This window comes from Salmo salar, chromosome 01, assembly GCF_965601325.2.
Source record: "Salmo salar chromosome 01, fSalSal1, whole genome shotgun sequence".
Classification (NCBI taxonomy): Eukaryota; Metazoa; Chordata; class Actinopteri; order Salmoniformes; family Salmonidae; genus Salmo; species Salmo salar.
In genome coordinates, this window is record NC_138291.1 from 102245800 (window position 1) to 102272500 (window position 26701).

The following is a 26701-nucleotide window of genomic DNA, read 5'->3' on the forward strand; positions in this document are numbered from 1 at the left end:
AGACAGGCTATGTGCACACTGCCCACAAAATGAGGTGGAAACTGAGCTGCACTTCCTAACCTATTAGAGACACATATTTGTCTCAGATTACACAGACCCACAAAGAATTAGAAAACAAATCAAATTTTGATAAACTCCCATATCTATTGGGTGAAATACCACAGTGTGCCATCACAGCAGCAACATGTGTTAGCTGTTGCCACAAGAAAAGGGCAACCAGTGTAGAACAAACACCATTGTAAATACAACCCATAATAGTGAATGAAATTAATGAAATTGTATTTCCTTGTCAAATCGCCAGTTGGCAACCCATCCCTTATGGGATTAATTGACACATAAACACATATTACAATAATTCACTGTGATAATTAATTGATAAATCTTCTTATTTATTTACCCCCTCCCCCTGCATTTTTGTAGATTCACTATTTGCACATCGTTACAACACTGTATATAGCCATAATATGACATTTGAAAAGTCTTTATTCTTTTTGGAACTATGTAATATTTGCTGTTTACGTTTTTTATTGTTTATTTCACTTTTGTTTATTATCTATTTCACTTGCTTTGGCAATGTTAACATATGTTTCCCATGCCAATAAAGCCCCTTGAATTGAATTGAATTGAGAGAGAGAAAACGGGATGACTCCTTTGACTTACAGAAAAGGTCAAATTCACAGATTACATTACCACCTTTCAGATCATACAACACCTTCCAGATCACATGACCACCTTCCAGATCACATGACCATCTTCTAGATTTCTCGTTGGATGAAGATTGAATGGAACAATACAGTTTTCTCCATGTGAAAAGATTCCTACATCTCACATTGATTCATCACACATCAGATGAGGTTCTTTGAAACTTTATTTCATTTTCTTTTATAATTATTAGTAAATTCCACATTTTGTTGCTATGACAGTTTGTTGATGGTTTCCTTTTTCATCACCAATTTCAACGGTATGAATTACCCTTGGGGGACACTATCTTTCTAGTCATGTTTCTTTCCCAACTCTCTGCTATTTCAGTGTGAATATAAAGGCAGCGCTGACATGGTCCTATTCTTCATGACCCAAGAGATAACACGGCTACAAATGCTGTGTCTGTTTACAATAGAGATACGAAGGATTATGAGATAACAGTAGAGAAAAAAGCATGAAGTCTTTAACCTGTGAAGGTTGAATCACAAGAGACAGCTATGCGTTTCACATACCGTACCGTGGCATATTGCTGTCATCTACAAAAACAACAACTCAAAACTCAACTTGCTGATGTTTCAAAGATGCCACCGGATAGAGAACTCTTATGAGACACTTTACTGGATTACCAATGGTATTGCTAGAGTGCTTTACTTTGTATGATTTGTCATATGTCTGTAAAACAGCACATATAAGATGTCTTCCTGCTTCACCTTCTCAGACCGAATTAGTGCTTTGCAAGAAGACGGAGACATGTGTCCTGGAAGACATTTGTTCACCCTCCTACAAGGCACACACTTTCATTGAATGCCTTTTAACATCGATGGCACCATCTTTAGTCTTCACTTGTACAGTCAGTGTGAGGGAAGCAACCAGCAGTTATTTTCAGCATTGAAATTTACATAATTCTTTAAAAAAGAAAGGAGAAAAGAAGGAAAGAGAGGAGAGAAGAGGGCTGGGGCAGATGGGATAGAGGGATGTGGACTCCTATAGGGTTGAGGCAGATGAGAAAGAGGGATATGGATTACTATAGGGCTGGGGCAGATGGGATAGAAGGATGTGGATTTCTATTGATCCTCTGTTTCATTGATTTCCTCTGTCTTGTTTGTCGGTCAGGGACCAGAAAAGAAGGGAAGCGAGGCGGAGGAGTGGCTGTGGTGGACATCTATCACTGAATGTGAATTGGCGAGCTCTGGGCACTGGGGTGCTAAGGCAAGGTACTGCATGGACAATTACTGGTGAGTGCTTCAGCTGCTGTGGATTGTGTTGTGGTGGGTTCAGACTCTAGACACATATCTAGACACATACTCACACACATCCATGCACAAACATGCACACACATGCACTCTCTCTCGCTCCCTCTCTTTCTCTGTCTTTCTCTCTCTCTGACTCTCTCTCCCCTCTCTCTGTCTCCCCCCTCTCTCTTTCTCTCTTTTCTCTGTCTTTCTCTCTCTCTCTCTCTCTCTCTCTCTCTCTCTCTCTCTCTCTCTCTCAGCTGATGTGTGCTGGCAGGTTACAGGGGTAAATGTAATTCCTGTCCGCTTCACATACGGCTTTGGTCAAAAGTAGTGTCCTATGTATGGAATGGGGTGCCATTTGTGACGCACACACGGAGACAGAGATGTTGGCTCGGTCTAAAAGCTTACTTAAAAGCTTCCTGAATTCCCATCTATATGTATTTAATGTAGACAGATAGCACCCATTCTCTCGACAGAAGGATCCATTTCTATCCCACAACTCGTACATTGCATTTGCACATTTATTCTGTGTTTATCAGGAAATCTGACTGCATTAACTAAATCCTATCTGCATTAGAGATGCAGCAGCTGAAGGCGTCACACAGTCCTTACGGTCTTAATACCTGTTGGCCTCACAAAATACAGAGTCTGGAGGTAAACAGAGGGATGTGGTCTGGAACTTCAAATCCGAGTCTAACAGTCCACTCCTCTTTTGGTTACTGGCTGGATTCTTTAAGCAGTACATCACCGGTGCTCAATTTATCCAGGCATACTAAACAGTTGTTGCACTGTGACCATGCTATAGGAACAACACATGATACAGATAGAGCTGAAACCAGGAACACACTGGAGCAACCAATGTGCATTTTGCTCTACAGTTTTTTCAATTTAATCATAGCTTGGCTTTGAATAAAAAGTGTAAAAATGCATATTTGACAAGGAAGTCTTGATTAAAGGAAAGGCTCAGAGGAGACTATTGACATTCACTATCATCACTGATTTAACAGGAAAATCAATGATTGTCTTTGAACGACTCTGTGCACTCCATCTCACTAAGATGTAAATAGGACAATGCAGCAGTGAAAAATGCATTACATTTCACGCCTCTGGCTGGAGGAAGAAATCCATGCACGTGTACACACACACCATCAAGGAGAATATGTGGGGAGAAGTAAAGAAGGGTATATATAGAATCAGATAGTTTATTAAGACACATTCACTGTTCACAAACTCACAATACAGGTGAATTAATTTAGACTGCAGTACTCATGCACACACACACACACACACACACACACACACACACACACAAACATGAAAACATGCACACACACATGCACAAGCACACGCACACGCACACACACACTAAGGCTGCAGTACAGGCTCAGTACAGGCAGCAGTACAGGCTCAGTACAGGTTCAATACAGGCTGCAGTACAGGCTCAATGCAGGCTCAGTACGGGCTACAGGTCAGGCTCAATACAGGCTGCAGTACAGGCTCGATGTAGGCCCACTACAGGCTGCAGTACAGGCTCAATACAGGCTCAGTACAGGCTGCAGTACAGGCTCAGTGCAGGCTCAATACAGGCTGCAGTACAGGCTCAATACAGGCTCTGTACAGGCTGCAGTACAGGCTCAGTACAAGCTCAGTACAAGCTCAGTCCAGGCTCAGTACAGGCTGCAGTACAGGCTCAGTTCAGGCTGCAGTACCGGCTGCAGTATAGGCTCAATACAGGCTGCAGTACAGGCGCAGTATAGTCTCCATATAGGCTCGGTACAGGCTGCATAACTGGCTCAGTATGGAGCAATGCAGTGGGACTACAGATGATGGAGCCCAACAGCTAGCTGATGTGTGTGTGTGTCTGACTGCCCAACTAGAAAGGCAGTGAAGAGTTTCTTTCCAAAATGCTATATATCCACTTTCAGTAATGTTGGTAAATTAACTTTTAACTAAATTAACTGCTGGGTTTTACACAATGAAATTATGTACATCTTTTTAAAATATAATTATACATTTGTGACATCATTATTTAAAACAATGTTTGAAAAATGAATCAATGCAGTAATATGAGATCTGTAAGTAAAACGTTGACATATGACATTTTAGTCATTTAGCAGATGATCTTATCCAGAGCAACTTACAGTTAGTGCATTCATCTTAACATACGTGAGACAACCACACATCACTGTCAAATATACAGGATTTGAACATTCCATTCCAGCTTAATAGTGTTTAAATATATAAATAATAAAGAGTATCTACCTTTAAAAATACATATTCATGGGATTTTCCAGCACAAATCAAAGGTAGCATCCCAAATGACACCCTATACCCTGTGTAGTGCACCAGTTTTGACCAGGGTCCATAGAGTAGTGGTGCACTACATAAGAAAAATGATACTATTTGGGACAAATCCTTAATCCACCCTTAATAACCAGAAATAATTTAGAAAATGTTTCAGGTCTGATCTTATTTGAATAAAATACCCATAAATCCCTATAAAAGAGCAGTGACTGATGTGTTATTGTACAGTAGATTTAGTAAATGGCCTTTGATTCCATAGGGTGTAATCAACTACCTATTATATAAGCATGCTTATCAAAATCATAACTCCAGAAGAAAATTAGTAAGGTCGGGAGGGGAAATGAAAGGGGGAATGGGGGAGAAGAGAAGGGAAGAGGGGAAAGGGGGAGGAGAAGGGAAGAGGGGAAAGGGGACAAGAGAACGGAGGAGGGGAAGGGGGAGAAGAGAAGGGAAGAGGGGAAAAGGGGAGAAGAGAACAGAGGAATGGGAAAGGGCGAAAAGAGAAGGGAAGAGGGGAAAGGGGGAGAATAGAACGTAAGGGGGGAAAGGGGGGAGGATAAGGGAAGATGGAAAAGGGAGAGAAGAGAACAGAGGATGGGAAAGGGGGAGAAGAGAAGGGAAGAGGAGAAAGGGGGAGAAGAGAACGGAAGAGGGGAAAAGGGGAGAAGAGAAAGACAGAGGGGAAAGGGGGAGGAAAAGGGGAACGGGGGAGGATAAGGGAAGAGGGGAAAGGGGGAGAAGTTAATGGAGGAGGGGAAAGGGGGGAGGATAAGGGAAAAGGGGAAAGGGGAGAAGAGAAGGGGAATGAGGGAAGAGAAGGGAAGAGGGGAAAGGAGTAACTGACCCCATTTGCTTGGCTGTGTTCTTATATCATTACAGATGCCAAAGTAAAAGTAAGAAAAGGAGGGAAAATGACAAGAGGAAGAAAAAAGAGCAAAGAGAGGGGAAACTGAGAGACTTCCAGTCCAAAAGCTTCCACCTCGTTGGTGTGGTATACGTTTCTGCGTGTGACAGCAGAGAATGATTCATATCCTGTGATGCGTATGGTTTTGACAGTATGAGTTATTCCCCTCCCTTTGGCTAGATAGTCTTTTGTGTTGTGTTGGGCTGGCTGAGGAAGGGGAGGTCAGTAGGATGAAATGGAAGCTTTTCTATCACTGCTCCACTGGTCTGAGTCGGCTTGCCAGGAGGAGGAAACAGGCGGGACGACCTCAATGGTCTCTCTGTACTCTCTGTACTGTACCTCACGCACACACACACACACACACACACACACACACACACACACACACACACACACACACACACACACACACACACACACACACACACACACACAGAGAAACAGTCATCATTTACCACTTCCTGTTTCTACCAGCTCTGACAGTCAAACGTCAAATTTAGAAGTTGTTCAAAAAGTCAAATTTACAAGTATTTAAAGTTAAGTTTAGGCATTAACACAAAAATCTTTAATTTAGGGTTACGTTTATGCATTAACTGCACATTTTTAAGGTATAAGTTAACCTCAATTTCTCATTCTTATTATATTAATTCTCATTCTTATTATATTAATTCTTATTATATTCATTCTCATTATAGTAATTTTCATTTTTATTATATTAATTATCATTCTTATATTAATTCTCATTCTTATTATATGAATTACCTTTCTTGTTATATTAATTCTCATTCTTATTAAATTAATTCTCATTCTTATTATATTAATTCTCATTCTTATTACATGAATTTACCATTGTTATTATATTCATTCCCATTCTTATTATATTCATTCTCATTCTTATTGTCACGGTTGTTGTATGATGAAGGAGCGGATCAAAGTGCAGCGTGTGTATCGTTCCACATTTTCTTTATTAAACTGTGAAACTATGCAATACATACAAATAAACTGAAGAACAAAAAACAACAAACCGTGACGAAGAGGTGAAACTCACACTAACTCAAAAACAATCTCCCACAAACCCAGGTGGAAAAAACAACTACTTAAGTATGATCTCCAATTAGAGACAACGATGACCAGCTGCCTCTAATTGGAGATCATCCCAAAAAAACAACATAGAATTACAAAAACTAGAACATAACAACATAGAAAATCTAAACTAGAAAACCCCCCTGTCATGCCCTGACCTACTCTACCATAGAAAAATTTGTAAGTCGCTCTGGATAAGAGCGTCTGCTAAATGACTTAAATGTAAATGTAAATGTAAAATAACAGCTTTCTATGGTCAGGACGTGACACATATTTTATTAATTCGCATTCTTATTATAATAATTCTCATTGTTATTATATTCATTCTTAGTATATTCTTAGTATATTCATAAATAAAAAGTTACATGCAACTGAAAAATTGGAGGAGCAGAAGAGGTGGGTCTGGCGCATGTGCACCAAAAACAAAAGGTATTTTTCCGGTTGCATGTAACTTTTTATTGAGATCTTTTTGAAGTGCATACCGGCCGTAGAGACAGTAATGACGATAGTTTCACTCCATTCTTTGGTAAGTAAAGAACAAATTTGTACATTATTAAACTTTAAATACTGGTGAATGGCATGTTGAAAGGCTGTTTTCTGGGCTTAAAGGAGAATCACCCACATTCAATGTCTCCTGTAAACCCAGATTCTAGTTCATATTTACTGTATGTTTTGACCTGCACAATCTCAAACAAACGTCGGGCTTTTCAGTGTTTGAAAAGAAGGATAAGGAGCATTCCAGTAAAACAGTTGATGTACTGTCCTATATGTGTTCTGGGACAAGATAGGGACCCAACATTTCTGTCAATGTCCTCAAGTATTTATGATCAACATGTCCTGAGTGAAATGATCAACGATGCATCGACAGTTCCATAATTTCTTTACAACTTCCCAGTAGATTAGGATTGGCCTTTGACCACCGACGACAAACCACCTTTAGGATTAGGATAGGTCTTCGACCACCGACGACCAACCAACCTTAGGAGCCGAGGAGATGACTCTACTGTTCTTTAGACACTCTCCCCTACTCTCCACTCCTCTCCCCCGCCCTCCATTCATCTCCCCAGCTCTCCCCTCCTCTCCACAGCTCTCCCCAGCTCTCCCCAGCTCTCAATAGCTCTCCCCTCCTCTCCCCTCCTCCCCCCTCCTCTCCCAGGCTCTCCCCTCCCCTCCTCTCCTCAGCTCTCCCTAGCTCTCCCCAGCTCTCCCATCCTCTCCCCAGCTCTCCTTTCCTCTCCCCTCCTCCCCCAAGCTCCACACTCCTCTCCCCTCCTCTCCCCAGCTCTCCCCTCCTCACCCCTCCTCCCCCAAGCTCCACACTCCTCTTCCCTCCTCTCCCCAGCTCTCCCCTCCTCTCCCCTCTGCTCCCCCAAGCTCCCCACTCCTCTCCCCAGCTCTCCCCTCCTCTACCATCCTCTCCCCTCCTCTCCCCAGCTCTCCCCTCCTCTCCCCTCCTCTCCCCAGCTCTCCCCAGCTCTCTCATCCTCTCCCCAGCTCTCCCCTCCTCTCCCATCCTCTCCCATCCTTTCTCCAGCTCTTCCCCCTCTCTGCAATTCTCCCAAGCTTTTCACTCCTGTCCGTCCTCTCTCAGCTCTCCCCAGCTCTCCGCTCCTCTCCCTCCTCTCCTGTCCTCTCTCCTCCTCTCCCCTCCTCTCCCCTCCTCTCCCCAGCTCTTCCCCCCTCTCCACTTCTCCCAAGCTTTTCACTCCTCTCCTGTCCTCTCCCCAGCTCTCTGCTCCTCTCCCCTCCTCTCACCTCTCTACTCTTCTCTCCCCCTCCCTTCTTCCCCCTCCCCTCCAATTCCCTCCCCTTCCCTCTCCTCTTCCCTCTCCTCTCCTCCCCTCTTCCCTCCCCTCTTCCCTCCCCTCTCCCCTTTCCCTTCCCCTTCCCTATCCCCCTCCCATCTCCCTCCTCCCTTCCCCTTTCCCTCTCCTCTCCCCTCCTCTCTACTTTCCCCTCCTCTCTACTCTCCCCTTTCACCTCCCCTCCCCCCTCCCCTATCCCCTCTCTTCTCCCTTCCCCTCTTTCCTCGCCTCTCCCCTCTCTGCTGCTCTCCGTTCCCCACCTCTCCTCTCCTCTCCTCTCCTCTCTGCTTTACTCCCCTCTCCTCTCCTCTCCCCTCTCCACTCATCTCCTCTCCTCTCCTCTCCCCTCCTCTCCTCTCCTCCCCTCTCCCCTCTCCCATCTCTCCTCTAAGCTTTCCCCTCCTCTCCCCTCTCCTTCCCTCCCCTCTCCATTCCTCTCCTCTCTCCTCCCCTCCCCTCTCTTTCCTGGTACGAAATGTATTTCTATAACTATGCTGATAACACTGCACTATGTCTGTGCATGATGAAGTCTCCATATTAGCTCATATTAGCTACAGTACAATCCAGCACTTTACCAATTAAAATCAAATAAGGATCTTCAAGCTCCAAGTCCTTTGTCAGCCCCAACAGGCCCGCTGCACAGATACTGTATCTGAAGTCTAACTGATAGCTGCAGATTAATATATTCAACTATTTATTTATACTTTGCTAAAGCAGATTTGATTATCTAATTTGAATTGATTAGCTTCCATTCTGTGGTGTAATGGTTTAACATGGTGACAGCTATCCTAGATTCATATAATGGTCCAGCAGAATCGCTTTGCTAAATGAATGAACCAGTTTATTAGAACATCAAATGTATTCATTATCTCTTTTTCTAAGTATGTGTGATTACAAATACTGCAGCTCATTCAGTGTGCCATAATACACTATACATTTAGATTGTTGTAAAAATACAATGATGTATTTTAGATTTGCCTTTCAATATAAGACATTGTTTATTCTGATCAACCTAATATCTCCCATCCCTTCATACATTCAGTAACACTACTAAATATCCTTTTATGTGAAATAAAGATGTTCGGTGATGCAACTCTTGACGTCATTCGAGTGGCATTTTAGTGCCGTGAGAATTTGCATTATTCACAGTAACCATGGAAATGCCTAAGAGCTCCAGTGAGTAAACTCAGAAGTGTAGCTATGAATCTTTAATATTGAGATCAGGAAGGAAACAAAATGTTGTGAATGAAATGTGAGGCGGTCAAAATTGAAATAGAGATGTGTGAGGTGCATTGGACAGGGTCTCCCTCTATTTCCCACTGGTGCCGACCAAGGTCCTGAAAGTTACCAAGACTGTAAGCCTATGTCCCAATTATCCGTCCTTTTCCAGAAGTGTGTACTTTTAGACTCCCTATCTTTGGATTGGTGTAGTTATTGGCTGGAGGGAGTTTCCAACTGTGTTAAATCAATGCAAAAGAAAGTACACACTTCGTGAGAAGGCTGGAGAAACGGGATTGTGTATTTCAGGAACATGCAACTTTCAGGACCATGTAGATTTCAGGACCATGCAGCTTTCAGGACCATACGGCTTTCAGGATCATGCAGCTTTCAGGGCCATGCAGCTTTCAGGGCCATGCAGCTTTCAGGGCCATGCAGCTTTCAGGGCCATGCAGCTTTCAGGGCCATGCAGCTTTCAGGGCCATGCAACTTTTAAGACCATGCAACTTTTAGGACCATGCAGCTTTCAGGGCCATGCAGCTTTCAGGGCCATGCAGCTTTCAGGTAAACATGCCTTCTCTTCACCATAATCATCAGCTCATGCTCAACAAAAAGTGAAAGTGCAGGTCTCCCTTGACCTCAATGGGACTATCCAGTCTATCTTGTAATTTGACTTGTGTCAAATCGTTGTGGCATCATCTGCAGTTTGTTAACTATCCAGCAGTAGCAGTGAGGCCGAGGGATCATGGTAACAATGAGACCTTTTATGCATCCCAAATGGGACCCTATTCCCTACATAGTTCACTACGTTTGACCAGGGACTACCCAGCAAACAGGGGATGTCCTGAGGATATTCGGCAAAGTTCTCATTATGTCCCTTGATGATTTTGGTGCTTTGTTATCCAACAGACATTCTGAGAACGTTCTAAGAACATCCCATGATTGTTCAAAGGGAACGTTCTCTGTGGAGCTTTGTCTAGTTCCCTGTAAGTTACCAGGACATCACTGAGGACCATGTCAGGTTTTTTCAGGACATTTTTGAGACTTTTATTTTAATTGTCCTGTTGGTGTGGCGTGATGGTCCCTTGGGAACGTGCTCTGGGAGGACCTTTTTATATTTCCCCATGGAGGTTTGTGTCACGTGATTGTCCTACGTGTCCAAAACCATTACAAGTAAAATTATGAAATGGTGTTGTAATGTAATTGGTACACTGTTCAGATAAAATAGTGTACACATCTTTAATCAATAGCCCCGTTTATACCTGGCTCGAATATGTGTCTGTTTTCCTGATATTGTCCACATTCTGATTGAACCCATATTTGTGGACAGGTGTGGATAATCAAAATACGCATTCCGACCTGATTGTGATTATATCTTCCTGACCACCTCGAAGATTCATCTTGTACGGATAGCCTTGAAGTTTAAATTAATCCTGACAACAAAATTTGGCCAATGTCACAGTGTTCCTGCCCTCTCAAAAAAATCACACTGGCCAGTTGAGGTAGTAATTATGAACAACAATACCTCTACAATTTCTCCAGAACTAAGACAACGGTCATCATTAGAAACCAACTGCCTACTGACACTGTAGTCAGATGCCTCAGTTCAATTGAAATTAGATCACACATATAGGAATATTGTCCCGAATAAGAGAAAATGGTTCCCACGTCCAGTGCCAGCGCAAGATCTAATATTTTGTAAACATTGTACAGAAAGACCAAGGACTGTTATAGCAGGAGTGGGAACGGGATAACCCAATGCCCATTTAATTCAGAGCAGGAGTTGGAACCGGAGAACCCAATGCCCAATTTATTCAGATCTGGAATGAGAACGGGAGATCCAATGCCAAGTTTATTCAGAGCTGAAGTGGAATGGGAAAAACCAATGGCCATTTTATTCAGAGCTGGAGTGGGAACGGGAGAAACCCAATTCCCATTTTATTCAGGGCTGCAGTGGGAACGGGAGAAACTCAATGCAAATTTTATTCAAAGCTGGATGTTGTATTGGGTGACCATCCCACCCCCCGCCCATCGTCCATTCTGGACTGCGCTGTGGCAATATTGAGAGAAAGCTGCTGAGCACTTTATTAACTTTCTTGGTAATGTGAACAGTCTAATTCAGTTGAAATATCAGATAGGAAAATTATAAACTTCTATGGAAATGTTCTAAAACCCTCTGGCTAAATCTAAATGTACAGGGGGAACATTAGGCCTACATTTGTCATGCATTGCACTCTTCTACTGCGACTCCCTCATAATCCGTTCCGTCAACCCTCGATGAGTGAAAGAGCCTCCGTTACTGAATTATCACTAATCAATGATTTGGAGGAAACTAAACCACAGTCTTTTCCCACCTTTTACTGTTTAGGCCTATACTAAATAAGAATCGGACTCATGGAATATAATGCAATCTATTCTATGAATCTTTGAGCATTTTCCAGAGAAATTGCTAGCACTAAAGTGCAGAATATGTCCAAACTGATGTGTAATGGCGCATAGCTTCTGAAAGCTTTCTGAAAGCATAACAAGGCCACTGTCCAATACGAAGAACTCATTAGACTACTTTCATATTGACACTTTATTATTTTATAGAGCCATAGTATTTGTTATTTTATAAAGCCATAGTATTTATTCCTTTATAAAGCCATAGTATTTATTAATTTACAAAGCCATGGTATTTGTTCCTTTATAAAGCCATAGTATTTATTCATTTATAAAGCTATGGTATTTATTCCTTTATAAAGCCATAGTATGTATTCCTTTATAAAGCCATAGTATTTATAGTATACTACTTATTTGTACGACTGTGGAAAGGTCAAGGATATCGGGACAGTAGCCTATTACGCGCAGTTGTGGTAAAACAAATATAGGTTGTAATGATGAGAGTAAAATACTGACTATAAAAGTGTGCTGTTTTCTGTCAATTTCTACAGTTTATGTCATAAGGGAGGTCCAAGGTAGGTTAGATTAATTTGCATACAGGAAGAGACCAGGGAATCTGGTTACAATACGGACGCAGTGGGCAAACATATTACCATGTGTAGACGAAACAAATTTAATCAGATCCTGATCTTATTATCTTAACTGGTTGACTACAACCACATGTTAATGCAAAGTGTAACCACGGCTAATGACAATATGAATACATTAGACATGATAACTTAGTAATGACTTTTGAATGACCCCACCTTGGAATTGTAATCCCAATTTCTGGATTTGGGGTATGCTGATCTTTCTGCCGCGCCACAAAGTCTGTAGTATTCTCAGAAGTCCCCTTCACATTCATTATCTATAATACATCTCTGCACTTAGCAACAGAGTGCGTTCTGACTGTTATTTTAGTTATCAGTTAATCTGACTATTATCTCATTGATTTTAATTCAACAATTTGAGTTTGGGTTTTCAGTATAGTCTAATGTTGTTGGTATTATTCTCTTTTAATGTCACTCCTGAATCTCTATGATAAATGTAACAAATTGTCTTCAGTGTATTTTTTACAGAGCTGAGATTTACTTTGAAGTGTAAAGTGTAGGAATACGCCTGCAGGTGAAATCAGTTGTTTATACAGACATGGTGGTACAACAGGAAGATTGGAACCAAGAAGTTGTGACTTCAAATCCCAGGTGAGAACATGATAAATAATAATTACTGTATGAATAAACATACACAATGTAGTCATGTATGTCAAAGTATTTGAAACATGTACAGTATGTTGAAAGCACTGTGTGTATCCCTAGCATTGCCTTAAGACAAATAGTTGTGACTGGATCAGTGGTTTACCAATCAGGGGCTTGATGGGCTTGGCAACAGTAACAAGAGGATAATGTTTCTTTGTGACCATCAGGTGATGTCTCCAGGGGAACAAGACAAACAGGTAAGTAGCCAAAACCTCCAAGGGGCCATGACACTACATCTTGATGAATTTAGGTGACATCTCATCCTGGGGATGTCCTGACAAATCATTATTGTTGCAGGGTATAGGGCTCTGGTCAAAAGTAGTGCGCTATGTAGGGAATAGGGTGGCATTTGGGATGCAATCTTTTAGTCTGACGTCAACGAGTGTCATTCAGCGTGATTGAGAAACACAGCTCTGGCCCATAACACTCTACCCCTCCTCTCTACCTCCTGCTAATGAAAACAGGCTAGGTTGTACAAGACATTTCACCAGTCTGGTGTATGTGACAATAAAACATTGTCATCTTAATACGACTTTGTTCATCCCCAAAAGGGCAGTGACAAAGGGATTGTCAATGAGTAGAATTAACAATAACATGTAATAGACAGCCAGTAGGAACAACAATAACATGTAATAGACAGTCAGTAGGGATAACAATACCATGTAATAGACAGTTAGTAGGGATAACAATAACATGTAATAGACAGTCAGTAGGGATAACAATAACATGTAATAGACAGTCAGTAGGGATAACAATACCATGTAATAGACAGTTAGTAGGGATAACAATAACATGTAATAGACAGTCAGTAGGGATAACAATAACATGAAATAGACAGTTTGTAGGGATAACAATAACATGTAATAGACAGTCAGTAGGGATAACAATAACATGTAATAGACAGTTTGTAGGGATAACAATAACATGTAATAGCCAGTCAGTAGGGATAACAATAACATGTAATAGACAGTTTGTAGGGATAACAATAACATGTAATAGACAGTCAGTAGGGATAACAATAACATGTAATAGACAGTTTGTAGGGATAACAATAACATGTAATAGACATGAAAATATACAGATAACACACAGTCATCCACATACAGAATACAGAATATGGAATACAGAATACAGAATATAGAATGTGGAAAGCAGAATAAAGAATACAGAATGTACAATATTGAATACAGCATACAGAATATATAATACAGAATACATAATACAGAATATAGAATATTGAATACAGAATACAGAATACTGAAAACCGAATACAGAATATAAAATACTGAATACACTAATACAACCAATCCAGCATTAGGTTACATTTCACATTTGACATAGTCCAGAGACTCTGAAATTGAAGCAAGGCCTGTTGTAAAACGCAAACTGCAAAATGTCTGTGTGTCACGAAAAAACATGGCTATCGTTACATTCTCAATGTATTGTGGTACACAGTCTGGACACAGCAGCCACTGTAGTACGCATTGATTTGTTCTAAATGCCTTAGAAAGACAGACTGTGTATGAAATATGAGAATAATAGCCAGTCCTCTTTATCCAACGATGGCCGCCAAGCACCAGATTCATTGCCAGAGCTAGTCGAAGTCCCAAATGGCACCCTATTCCCTATATACTACACTTCTTTTGACCAGCGCCCATAGTAGTGCACTATATAAGGAATAGGGTGCCATTTGGGACGCAGGCATTGTCTATGTTCTCCTCTGTTCGTCCAGCGTAACTACTGGAGACTGTTATTTTATTTTAAGCAATGGGCAACACTAGCTCAAAAAGAATGGATTTTGTGTTTGTTAGTTACAGCACCCACGGGGGGGGTCAAAGCCTCACTACAGCCTCTGTAGCTATTTGGCTAATCCCTGTTCACATTAATTTCTCAGGCCTGTAAAGTTCATTTCAGTCAGTGTGCTGTAGTGTGGAAAATAGAAAAATGGATTATTAATCCTATTCCACTGCGTCCAGGGCAACACCCAGCCAACCGATGGCAGCATCATCTGACAGTATGTGGATGCCATGGGAAGACTAAGTGAATAGGGGTCAGATAACAACAGTCAGGTCAGGAGCCTATGGGGTAGAGAACGCAGGTCAGGATAGGTAACAGGTCTGGGTGGTGGTGGGAGTGATGGAGATCAGGGATGGGGTCAATTTCATTTCAATTCAGGAAGTTAAAAGAAAATTCCACCCCAAAACTATCTTTTGATATTTGTTTCATTAGTCCATTGTTGGCATAGTCACAAAATGTGTTGCTTGTCAGTACTCAATTAATCATACTCGTATGAGGCATTTTGCATCATATGGGGATGATATCTGTATTTTGAAAGTTACATATCTTGAAAACTTGAGTGCTGACAAGCAAAATATTTTGGGACTATGTCAACAATGAACTAATGAAACACATACCATCCGGATCCTCCCCTTTTTTTATATTTTCGCCTAAAATGACATACCTAAATCTAACTGCCTGTAGCTCAGGACCACACACACGCACACGCACACGCACACGCACACGCCCGCACACAATCAGAGTCACACTTGCATGCTTCCAGAGGGTTGTTGTTGCCTTGGGAGGAGCGGTAGTGGTCAGAAATACAAGCATGGCTCAGAGTAAAAGGAAGTCACAGTGTCAGACGTCTCGCCCGACTTGCCTGACACATGGCGTTTCCATCCGTCAACCAATCCACAATGGCATCAGGTCAGAAATAAAGGTCAGTGTGTTCATCCAAGCCTGGCTCTATCTCTCACACAGACGCCAGTCAGTCACACACACACAGACACTAGTCAGTCAGTCAGTCACACATGCATGCATGCTTCGAGAGGGTTGTTGTTGGGAGGAGCAGTGTTGTTGGGTGGGTGATACAAGCATGGCTCTGAGGGAAAGGAAGACAGAGAGCTCAGAGGAAAGAGAGAGATAGCCACATGAAAGTAGCGTAACTCATGGCTATGATCTGAATACAGGAGTGTAGCTGCTGTATCAGGCACATCAGCCTTACACTAAGCTACGTTCAGTGAAGAGCAACTTAGTGTATTTTATTTTGGAGAATAACGTATTTAGGCTCCCGAGTGGCACAGAGGTCTAAGGCACATCTCAGTGCAAGAGGCATCACTATAGTCCCTGGTTCCGATCCAGGCTGTATCACATTCGGCTGTGATTGGGAGTCCCATAGGGCGACGCACAATTGGCCCAGCGTCGTTCAGGTTTGGCTGAGGTAGGCCGTCATTGTAAATAAGAATTTGTTCTAAACTGACTTGCCTAGCTAAAAAAGGTTAAATTAAAATGTAATAGACTTCTTGTTGTAAGCCTCCATGTTGTAAGCTTCCATTAGGTCTTCCCTGTGGCTCAGTGGTAGAGCATGGTGTTTGCAACGCCAGCATGGTGTGTGCAATGCCAGGGTTGTGGGTTTGATTCCCACGGGGGGCCAGTACAAAAATATATATATATATAATAATAAATGTATGAAATGTATGCATTCACTACTGTAAGTTGCTCTGGATAAGAGTGTCTGCTAAATTACTAAAATGTAAATGACATGAGGCTGGCAGTTAACTACAGTTGAGGTCAGTTAATGTGCTACAGTATGGATGTGTCCCAAAAGGCACCATATTCCCTATATGGTGCACTACTTTAAGGCTATATATGATCAAAAGTAGAGCACTATATAAGAAATTGAGTGCCATTTGGGATGCATCCATAGGTTACTGTATATGTCCATTTACTTACCATCCTGCCCTCTTTCATACCTACTGTATCTGGTTAAGGTGTTATTACTCCTGTAACTGGCATCAATGGGGAAATTGATAAATCTTTCTCATGTTTGACTGTGTTGGCTATTTTCGAGGCTGCAATGTCTTGGCTGCTATACTGTAAAGGATTTATGAAAAATACAAAACAGTATTAGAAAACTAAAAACAGTTTACAAAACATTAAGAACACCTGCTCTTTCATGACATCGACTGACCAGGTGAATCCAAGTGAAATCTATTAGTGTCACTTGTTAAATCTACTTCAATCATTGTAAATGAAGGGGAGAAGTCAAGGTAAAAAATATTTTTAAGCCTTGAGACCTTTTATTTAACCGTTACTTTACCAGGTAAATTGACTGAGAACACATTCTAACTTACAGCAACAACCTGGAAAATAGTCACAGGGTAGAGGAGGGGGGATGAATGAGCTAATTTGGAAGCTGGTGATGATTAGGTGGCCATGATGGTACGAGGGCCAGCATGGGGATTTAGCCTGGACACCGGGGTTAACACCCCTACTCTTACCGTAAGTGCTGTGGGATCTTTAGTGACCCCCAGAGCGTTGGGACACTGGTTAAACATCCCATCTGAAAGCCAGCACCCTACACAGGGCAATTTCCCCAATCACTGCCCTGGGATATTTTATTTTAGATCAGAGGAAAGGCTGCCTTCTACTGGCCCTCCAACACCACTTCCAGCAGCATCTGGTCTCCCATCCAGGGACCGACTAGGACCAACCCTGCTTAGCTTTTCATTTATTTATTTAACCTTTTTTTAATTAGGCAAGTCACTTAAGAACAAATTCTTATTTACAATGATGGCCTTGTGATACAGCCTGGAATAGAACCAGGGTATGTAAGGATGCCTCTAACACTGAGATGCAGAGCCTTAGACTACTGCACCACTCAGGAGCCCAAAAAAGCTTCAGAGGCAAGCCAAGAATGGGATGCAGGGTGGTAAGGTGCTGGAGACATGGATAGTGTATATCTGTCACGCCCTGTTCTTTTTCACCTGTCCTTGTGCTTTTCTCCACCCCCCTCCAGGAGTCGCCCATCTTCCCATTATCCCCTGTGTATTTACACCTGTGTTCTCTGTCTTGTTCGTTCAAGCTAACCAGCGGTTTTCCTGTCAGCTTCTATCGTTTCCCAGCCTCCTTTTCCTTGTCCTTCTGGATTTTGAACTCTGCCTGTCCCTGAACCTGAGTCTGCCTGCTGTCCTGTACCTTTGCTCCACCTCTGGATTTCTGAACTCTGCCTGTCCCTGACCCTGAATCTGTCTGCCATCTTTTACCATTGCCTTACCCGGGATTTTCGACTCCTTCCTGCCTGGACCTGTCTTTGCCTGCCCCTGTTGCTACAATAAACATTGTTACTTCGACAGTCTGTATATGGATCTTACCTTGATTCCTGATAGTACAAACTCACCATGACTGACTCAGCAGACTTGATCCAGCTCCGCTACACCATCTCCTCCCAAGGAGCCATCACTGGTAGGCACGAGGAGTTGCTTCGCGATATGATGCAGGGGTTCCAGGCCACGGCCGAACGTAACAACCAAGCATTGGACATTTTGCGGGAGCAAGTCCGTGGGTTGCCTACTAGGCAGCCAACCATGACAGTAACCTCCCAGCCCCTTTGTAACCCGGCTGGTAGCAGTGCCGTCACCCCGGTTTTCCTGGAACCCCGCATACCAACCCCGTAGCGCTAAACCCACTGGCTCCAGGTCATCTATAAGCCTTTGCTAGGTAAAGCCCCACCTTATCTCAGCTCACTGGTCACTATAGCAACACCCACCTGTAGCACGTGCTCCAGCAGGTATAGTTCACTGGTGATCCCTAAAGGTATTGGACCTCCTTTGGCCACCTTTCCTTCCAGTTCTCTGCTGCCAAAGACTGTAATGAATTTGCAAAAATCACTGGAGCTGGAGACTATTATCTCCCTCTCTAACTTTAAACATCAGCTGTCAGAGCAGCATATGGATCACTGTACCTGTACACAGCCCATCTGTAAATAGCACACCCAACTACCTCATCCCCATATCCCCCATATCCCACATCCCACTGCTGGCTTGCTTCTGGAAGTGGTGTTGGAGGGCCAGTAGGAGGCACTCTTTCCTCTGGTCTAAAAAATATCCCAATGCCCCCAGGGCAGTGATTGGGAGTGATTGGGGACACTGCCCTGTGTAGGGTACACTGCCCTGTGTAGCGTCCCATCTTTCGAATGGGACGTTAAACGGGTGTCCTGACTCTCTGAGGTCATTAAAGATCCCATTGCACTTATCGTAAGAGTATGGGTGTTAACCCCGGTGTCCTGGCTAAATTCCCAATCTGACCCTCATACCATCACGGCCATCTAATGATCCCCAGCTTACAATTGGCTCATTCATCCCCCTCCTCTCCCCTGAAACTATACCCCAGGTCGTTGCTGTAAATGAGAATGTGTTCTCAGTCAACTTACCTGGTAAAATAACAGTAAAATAATATAAAAATATAGTTTTTTTTGTTGCTCTTTTGCACCCAAGTATCTCTACTTGCACACCATCATCTGCACATCTATCACTCCAGTGTTAATGCTAAATTGTAATTATTTTGCCTCTTTGGCCCATTTATTGCCTTACCTCCCTGATCTTACTACATTTGCACACACTGTACATAGACTTTTTCTACTGTGGTTCTGACTGTACATTTGTTCGCCCCATTTGGAACTCTGTGTTGTTGTTTTTGTCGAACTGCTTTGCTTTATCTTGGCCAGGTCGCAGTTGTAAATGAGAACTTGCTCTCAACTGGTCTACCTGGTTAAATAAAGGTGAAATAAATAAAAAATATATAAAAAAATTATGGAGATTCCAGAACCTGCCGGGCTTTCTCTCCCAGTGCTCTCTCATTTTTGAGCTGCAGCCTTCTTTGTTCCCCTCGGACCGCTTGAAGATAGCTTATCATATTACGCGGATGTCCGGGAGGGCACTCGCCTGGGCCACGGCGATGTGGGAGCAACAATCTGCCGTCTGCCTCAGTCTGGAGGTATTCATGGCGGAGGTAAGAAAGGTGTTTGAGGCTCTGGTGTCCTGGAGAGAGGCTGCCCGGAAGTTACTCCAGCTTCGGCAGGACACCCTCAGTGTGGTAGACTATGCGGTGGAATTCCGCACACTAGCCTCAGAGGGTACCTGGAACCTGGATTTATAATACTATTACCTGGAACCAGATTTATAATACTATTTCTGAGTTTTGTTGACTCCAGAACTTGGCGGGTAACTGTATAGCTTGCTTTGATGGCTGAGCTCTGTACTCAGAATATTGAACAATGGGCGTTTCGCCGTAAAGCTATTTTGAAATCTGACCCCCTGTTGCATTAAGGAGAAGTGTATCTATAATTATTTCAATAACTGTTGTAAATTTTATCAACGTTTATGATGAGTATTTCTGTAAAATGATGTGCTCATTCACCGTAAGTTTTGGGATACAAAACATTTCTGAACATCACGAGCCAATGTAAAATGGGGTTTTTGGATATAAATATGAACTTTATCGAACAAAACATACATGTATTGTGTAACATTGAGTCCTGGGAGTGTCATCTGATGAAGATCATCAAAGGTTAGTGATTAATTGTAGCTGTATTTCTGGTTTTTCTGACGCCTCTACTTGCTTGGAAAATGGCTGTGTGGTTTTTCTTGTCTCGGCTTCCGTCTGGCCACTCTGGGACATGCTTAACACCCCGGCCATCCTACAATCTAAGCTTGATGCCCTCAATCTCACACAAATTATTAATGAACCTACCAGGTTCAACCCCAAATCCGTAAACACGGGCACCCTCATACAGTGAGGGAATAAAAGTATTTGATCCCCTGCTGATTTTGTACGTTTGCCCACTGACAAAGAAATGATCAGTCTATAATTTTAATGGTAGGTTTATTTGAACAGTGAGAGACAGAATATCAACAAAAAAATCTAGAAAACACATGTCAAAAATGTTATAAAATGATTTGCATTTTAATGAGGGAAATAAGTATTTGACCCCTCTGCAAAACATGACTTAGTACTTGGCGGCAAAACCCTTGATGGCAATCACAGAGGTCAGACGTTTCTTGTAGTTGGCCACCAGGTTGCACACATCTCAGGAGGGATTTTGTCCCACTCCTCTTTGCAGATCTTCTCCAAGTCATTAAGGTTTCGAGGCTGACGTTTGGCAACTCAAACCTAGAGCTCCCTCCACAGACTTTCTATGGGATTAAGGTCTGGAGACTCGCTAGGCCACTCCAGGACCTTAATGTGCTTCTTCTTCAGCCACTCCTTTGTTCCCTTGGCCGTGTGTTTTGGGTCATTGTCATGCTGGAATACCCATCCATGACCCATTTTCAATGCCCTGGCTGAGGGAAGGAGGTTCTCACCCAAGATTTGATGGCACATGGCCCCGTCCATCGTCCCTTTGATGAGGTGAAGTTGTCCTGTCCACTTAGCAGAAATACACCCCCAAAGCATAATGTTTCCACCTCCATGTTTGACGGTGGGGTTGGTGTTCTTGGGGTCATAGGCAGCATTCCTCCTCCTCCAAACATGGCTGAGTTGATGCCAAATAGCTCCTTTTTGGTCTTATCTGACCACAACACTTTCACCCAGTTGTCCTCTGAATCATTCAGATGTTCATTGGCAAATTTCAGACGGGCATGTATATGTGCTTTCTTGAGCAGTGGGACCTTGCGGGCACTGCAGGATTTCAGTCCTTCACGGCGTAATGTGTTACCGATTGTTTTCTTGGTGACTATGTTCCCAGCTGCCTTGAGATCATTGACAATATCCTCCCGTGTAGTTCTGGGCTAGTCTTTCCTGTGGCTCAGTTGTTAGAGCATGGTGTGTGCAACACCAGAGTTGTGGGTTCGATTCCCACAGGGGTCCAGTACAAAAAATAAAAAAAATGCATGAAATGAAATGTATGCATTCACTACTGTAAGTCGCTCTGGATAAGAGCATCTGCTAAATGACTAAAATGTAAATGTAATTCCTCACTGTTTTCATGATCATTGCAACTCCACGAGGTGAGATCTTTCAAGGATCCCCAGGCCGAGGGAGATTGACAGTTCATTTGTGTTTCTTCCATTTGCGAATAATCGCACCAACTGTTGTCACCATCTCACCAAGCTACTTGGCGATGGACTTGTAGCCCATTCCAGCCTTGTGTAGGTCTGCAATCTTGTCCCTGACATCCTTGGAGAGCTCTTTGGTCTTGGCCATGGTGGAGAGTTTGGAATCTGATTGATTGATTGTTTCTGTGGACAGGTGTCTTTTATACAGGTAACAAATTGAGATTAGGAGCACTCCCTTTAAGAGTGTGCTCCTAATCTCTGTTCGTTACCTGTATAAAAGACACCTGGGAGCCAGAAATCTTTCTGATTGAGGGGGTCAAATAGTTATTTCCCTGATTAAAATGCAAATCAATTTATAACATTTTTGACATGCGTTCTTCTGGATTTTTTTGTTGTTATTCTGTCTCTCACTGTTCAACTAAACCTACCACTTCGGTGGACAGGTGTCTTTTATACAGGTAACAAGGTGAGATTAGAAGCACTCCCTTTAACTTCTATGGGCTAGGTGGGACGTTAGTGTCCCACTCTGTTCAACAGCCAGTGGAATCGCGTGGCGCAAAATACAAATTCCTCAAAAAGGCTATAACTTCAAATTCTCAAACATATGACTATTTTACACCATTTGAAAGATAAGACTCTCGTTAATCCAACCACGATGTCCGATTTCAAAAAGGCTTTACAAAACTCTGGCCCAGAAACTAGAATATGCATATAATTAGTAGATTTGGATAGGAAACACTCTGACGTTTCTAAAACTGTTTGAATGGTGTCTGTGAGTATAACAGAACTCATATAGCAGGCAAAAACCTGAGAAAAAGTTATCCAGGAAGTGGAGGATCTGCGAATTGTAGTTCTTCTTTCTAGTCCCTTTCGAAACTACAGTATCTGTGGGGTTACGATGCACTTCCTAAGGCTTCCATTTGCTGTCAACAGCCTTCAGAAAGTGGCTTGAACATCCTCCTGTCACTGGGCAGATAATAGGAGCTCAGTTACTGAGTGGAATGCCTGGCAACAAAGGGATTGGATATGCTCGATCCCGCGAGCGTGCTGTTCCTTCTTTTTCTCCTTGAATGAATACGCTATTGTCCGGGTTGGAATATTAGCGCAATTTTACCTTAAAAATACCATAAAGATTGATTTTAAACAGCGTTTGACATGCTTCTAAGTACGGTAATGGAACATTTTGACTTTTCGTCTCTGGTACCGCGCTCGCGCGTTATGCCTTTGGATAGTGCTCTGAAGGCACGAACAAAACGGACATAAATATGGAGTATTTCGAACAAAAACAAAATTTCTTGTGGATGTAGCAGTCCTGGGAGTGCATTCTGACGAATATCAGCAAACGTAAGAGAATATTTCTAATACCAATTCTGAGTTTAGGTTGCCCCGAACTTGGCAGGTGTCTGTATAGCTTTCTGTGATGGCGAGCTATGTACTCAGAATATTGAAAAATGTGCTTTCTCCGTAAAGCTATTTTAAAATCTGACACAGCGGTTGCATCCAAGAGTAGTCTATCTATAATTCTTTAAATAATTGTTATATATTTTGTCCACGTTTCTGATGAGTATTTTTGTAAATTACATCCCAGGTGGCATCCCGGAAGTTTTGGTGGGAATACATTTTCTGAACATCACGCGCCAATGTAAAATGCTGTTTTTGGAAATAAATATGAACTTTATCGAACAAAACATACATGTATTGTGTAACATAATGTCCTAGGAGTGTCATCTGATGAAGATTGTCAAAGGTTAGTGCTTCATTTAGCTCTGTTTTGGGTTTTATTGACACGTCCTTGCTTGGAAAATGGCTGTGTGATTATTTTTGTCTATGCACTCTCCTAACATAATCTAAAGTTTTGCTTTCGCTGTAAAGCCTTTTTGAAATCGGACAATGTGGTTACATCAAGAAGAAGTGTATCTTTAAAATGGTGTAAAATAGTTGTATGTTTGAGAAAGTTGAATTATGACATTTGGTTGTTTTTGAATTTGCCGCCCTGATATTTCACTGGCAGTGTCCCGTAGCTAGCATCCCACGTAGCCCATAGAAGTTAAGCCATTTTGCCACAACTTTGGAAGTATGCTTGCGGTCATTTTCCATTTGGAAGACCCATTTGCGACCAACTTCCTGACTGATGTCTTGCGATGTTGCTTCAATATATCCACACAATTTTCCTGCCTCATTATGCCATCTATTGTGTGAAGTGAACCAGTCCCTCCTGCAGCAAAGCCCCCCCCCCCCGTGCTTCATGGTTGGGATGGTGTCCTTCGGCTTGCAAGCCTCCCCCCTTTTTCCTCCAAACCCAACAATGGTTATTATGGCCAAACAGTTCTATTTTTGTTTCATCAGACCAGAGGACATTTCTCCAAAAAGTACGATCTTTGTCCCCATGCGCAAGCGTCCCACCTAGCCCAGAGAGGTTAAGAGTGTGCTCCTAATCTCAGCTTGTTACCTGTATAAAAGACACCTGGGAGCCAGAAATCTTTCTGATTGAGATACTTATTTCCCTGATTAAAATGTAAATCAAGTTATAACATTTTTTGACATGCGTTTTTCTGGATTTCTTTGTTGTTATTCTGTCTCTCACTGTTCAAATAAACCTAGCATTAAAATTATAGACTGATCATTTCTTTGTCAGTGGGCAAACGTACAAAATCAGCAGGGGATCAAATACTTTTTTCCCTCACTGTAAAGGATGAGCTGGTAGCCTGAGAACTACCGATGGATCTCAACTCACTCATCACTTTAGCCATTCAGATCGATGGTTGGCAACGGGAACATAGGAGGGAGAAGAGGTTCGATTGCTGTCCAAATCGCTCACTCAGGGATCCCACCTTGCAGCTGATAAACTCCGTAAGTCCCTGAAAGGATCCGTGCTTACCCGAGTCCCTCCAAGAGCCTCAGGAGACTGCCGATTCACCTCTTCCCGAGCCGATGGAGCTCGGCAGGGCTAGGCTGTCTCCAGCCGAATGCTTATGCAAACTTGAGACCCAGAGTTGTCTGTATTGCAGTACTGCCGGTCATTTTCTGTGTACTTGTCCCTTCAAGAGAGCTATCTTATTCGTTGGAGTGAGTACCCTGTTGGGTCTGAAAGATAATTGTTCCTCTCCCCTTACTCGCCCCCCTCTCTGTGCCACCCTGCTGTGGGGCAACCAGTCCAAGCCTCTCCATGTACTCATTGACTCAGGGGCTGATGTATTTCTCATGGACTCTACCCTGGCGTCCGAGCTGGGCATCCCCACTCAACCCCTCTCCATTCCCATGGGTGTTAGAGCGCTGGACGGGCGCTCTATAGGCCGGGTCACCCACCAGACCACCCCCGTCAGCCTACGAGTGTCAGGGAACCACAGCGAGGATATCCAATTCCTGCTGGTTGAGTCTCCACAGGTTCCCGTGGTATTGGGATTCTCTTGGCTCCAGCGACACAATCCCTCCATTGACTGGGCAACTGGTGCCATTGTGAGCTGGAGCCCATCCTGCCACACTCATTGCCTCAAGTCAACTCTGCCTGCCCTGGGACGTTTTCCTGGGGGCTTGGAAATTTCCCTGGACCTCTCCGTCAGTTCCGCAGAGTACCAGGACCTTCGGGAAGGGTTCAGTAAGACCCGGGCCACTTCGCTTCTGCAGCACCATCCGGTATCCAAGAAGGTCAAGTCGGAGGCACGGGCACGTCGCTATAGGGCCGCGGCTACACCCCCGGAGGCCAAGACCTGCCCCCCCACTCCAAGATCATTAGCCCCTCTGCTATTCTTCCTCTGTTGCCCTGTACCCTCCGTATTTTTCCTACCTTTCTGTGTCTAGTATCAAAACCATGTCTGATTTTTCCTTGTCTTCTGTTTCTAGGCCCATCCCTCCCCCCGTGTCATTGATGGCCAGCCAGTGTACACGGTGAGATGCCTCCTGAGGGTTCAACCACGAGGCAGGGGTTTCCAGTACCTGGTTGACTGGGAGGGTTATGGCCCGGAGGAGAGGTGCTGGGTTCCCGCTAGAGACATTTTGGACCCGGCCCTCATTGCCAACTTTCACCGCCGGCACCCCAGTCAACCAGGTATTCACCCAGGTGGAATGCCAGGTGGCATCCCTAGAATGCTAGAATGGGGGGGGGTACTGTCACACCCTGATCTGTTTCACCTGTCCTTATGCTTGTCTCCACCCCCCTCCAGGTGTTGCCCATTTTCCCATTATCCCCTGTGTGTTTATACCTGTTGTCTCTGTCTGTTTGTTGTGAGTTTGTCTTGTTCGTTCATGCCAACCAGTGGTTTTCCTGTCACCTACAATCGTTTCCCAGCCTCTTTTTCCTCATCCTTCTAGATGTTGAACTCCGCCTGTCCCTGACCCTGAGTCTGCCTGCTGTCCGGTACCTTTGCCTTTCCCTGGATTTTCGACTCCTGCCTGCCTCGGCCTGTCTTTGCCTGCCTCAGTTGCTACAATGAACATGGGTACTTTGCCAGTCTACATCTGGGTCTTACCTTGATTCCTGATAATATCTGCTATTCAAAGGGTGAATGGCCAAGACAAAATATTGAAATGCCTTTGAATGGGGTATGGTAGTAGGTGCCAGGCGCACCGGTTTGTTTCAAGAACTGCAATGCAGCTGGGTTTTTCACACTCAACAGTTTCCCGTGTGTATCAAGAATTGTCCACCACCCAAAGGACATCCAGCCAACTTGACAAAACTATGGGAAGCATTGGAGTTAACATGGGCCAGCATCCCTGTGGATCTTGTAAAGTCCATGCCCTGACAAATTAAGGCTGTTCTGGGGGCAAATGGAGGGGTGCAACTCAATATTAGGAAGTTGTTCTTAATATTTGTACACTCAGTACATGTACTGCTTATGAAGACTTTATGGATTCTCTACAAATTTGTAGGATATCTTTGTTGATTTAATTAAAGTGGGACCATTGAAATGCATTGTATCCCACCAACAAAATATAACTTGAA

At 43.2% G+C, this 26701-nt stretch overlaps 1 long non-coding RNA gene across 1 annotated transcript in view; it reads left to right on the forward strand.

The window, feature by feature from the left end:
* The first annotated feature begins 1814 nt into the window (after positions 1–1814).
* Positions 1815–26701, forward strand: part of LOC145881528 (uncharacterized) — a 24896-nt gene continuing 9 nt past the window's right edge. The window contains exons 1-5 of the long non-coding RNA XR_014393076.1: positions 1815–1937; positions 12798–12874; positions 13096–13125; positions 25603–25647; positions 26071–26701. The exon at positions 26071–26701 is cut by the window's right edge and continues 9 nt beyond it. This is a non-coding gene — a long non-coding RNA (uncharacterized LOC145881528). The remainder of the gene's footprint in view (positions 1938–12797; positions 12875–13095; positions 13126–25602; positions 25648–26070) is intronic.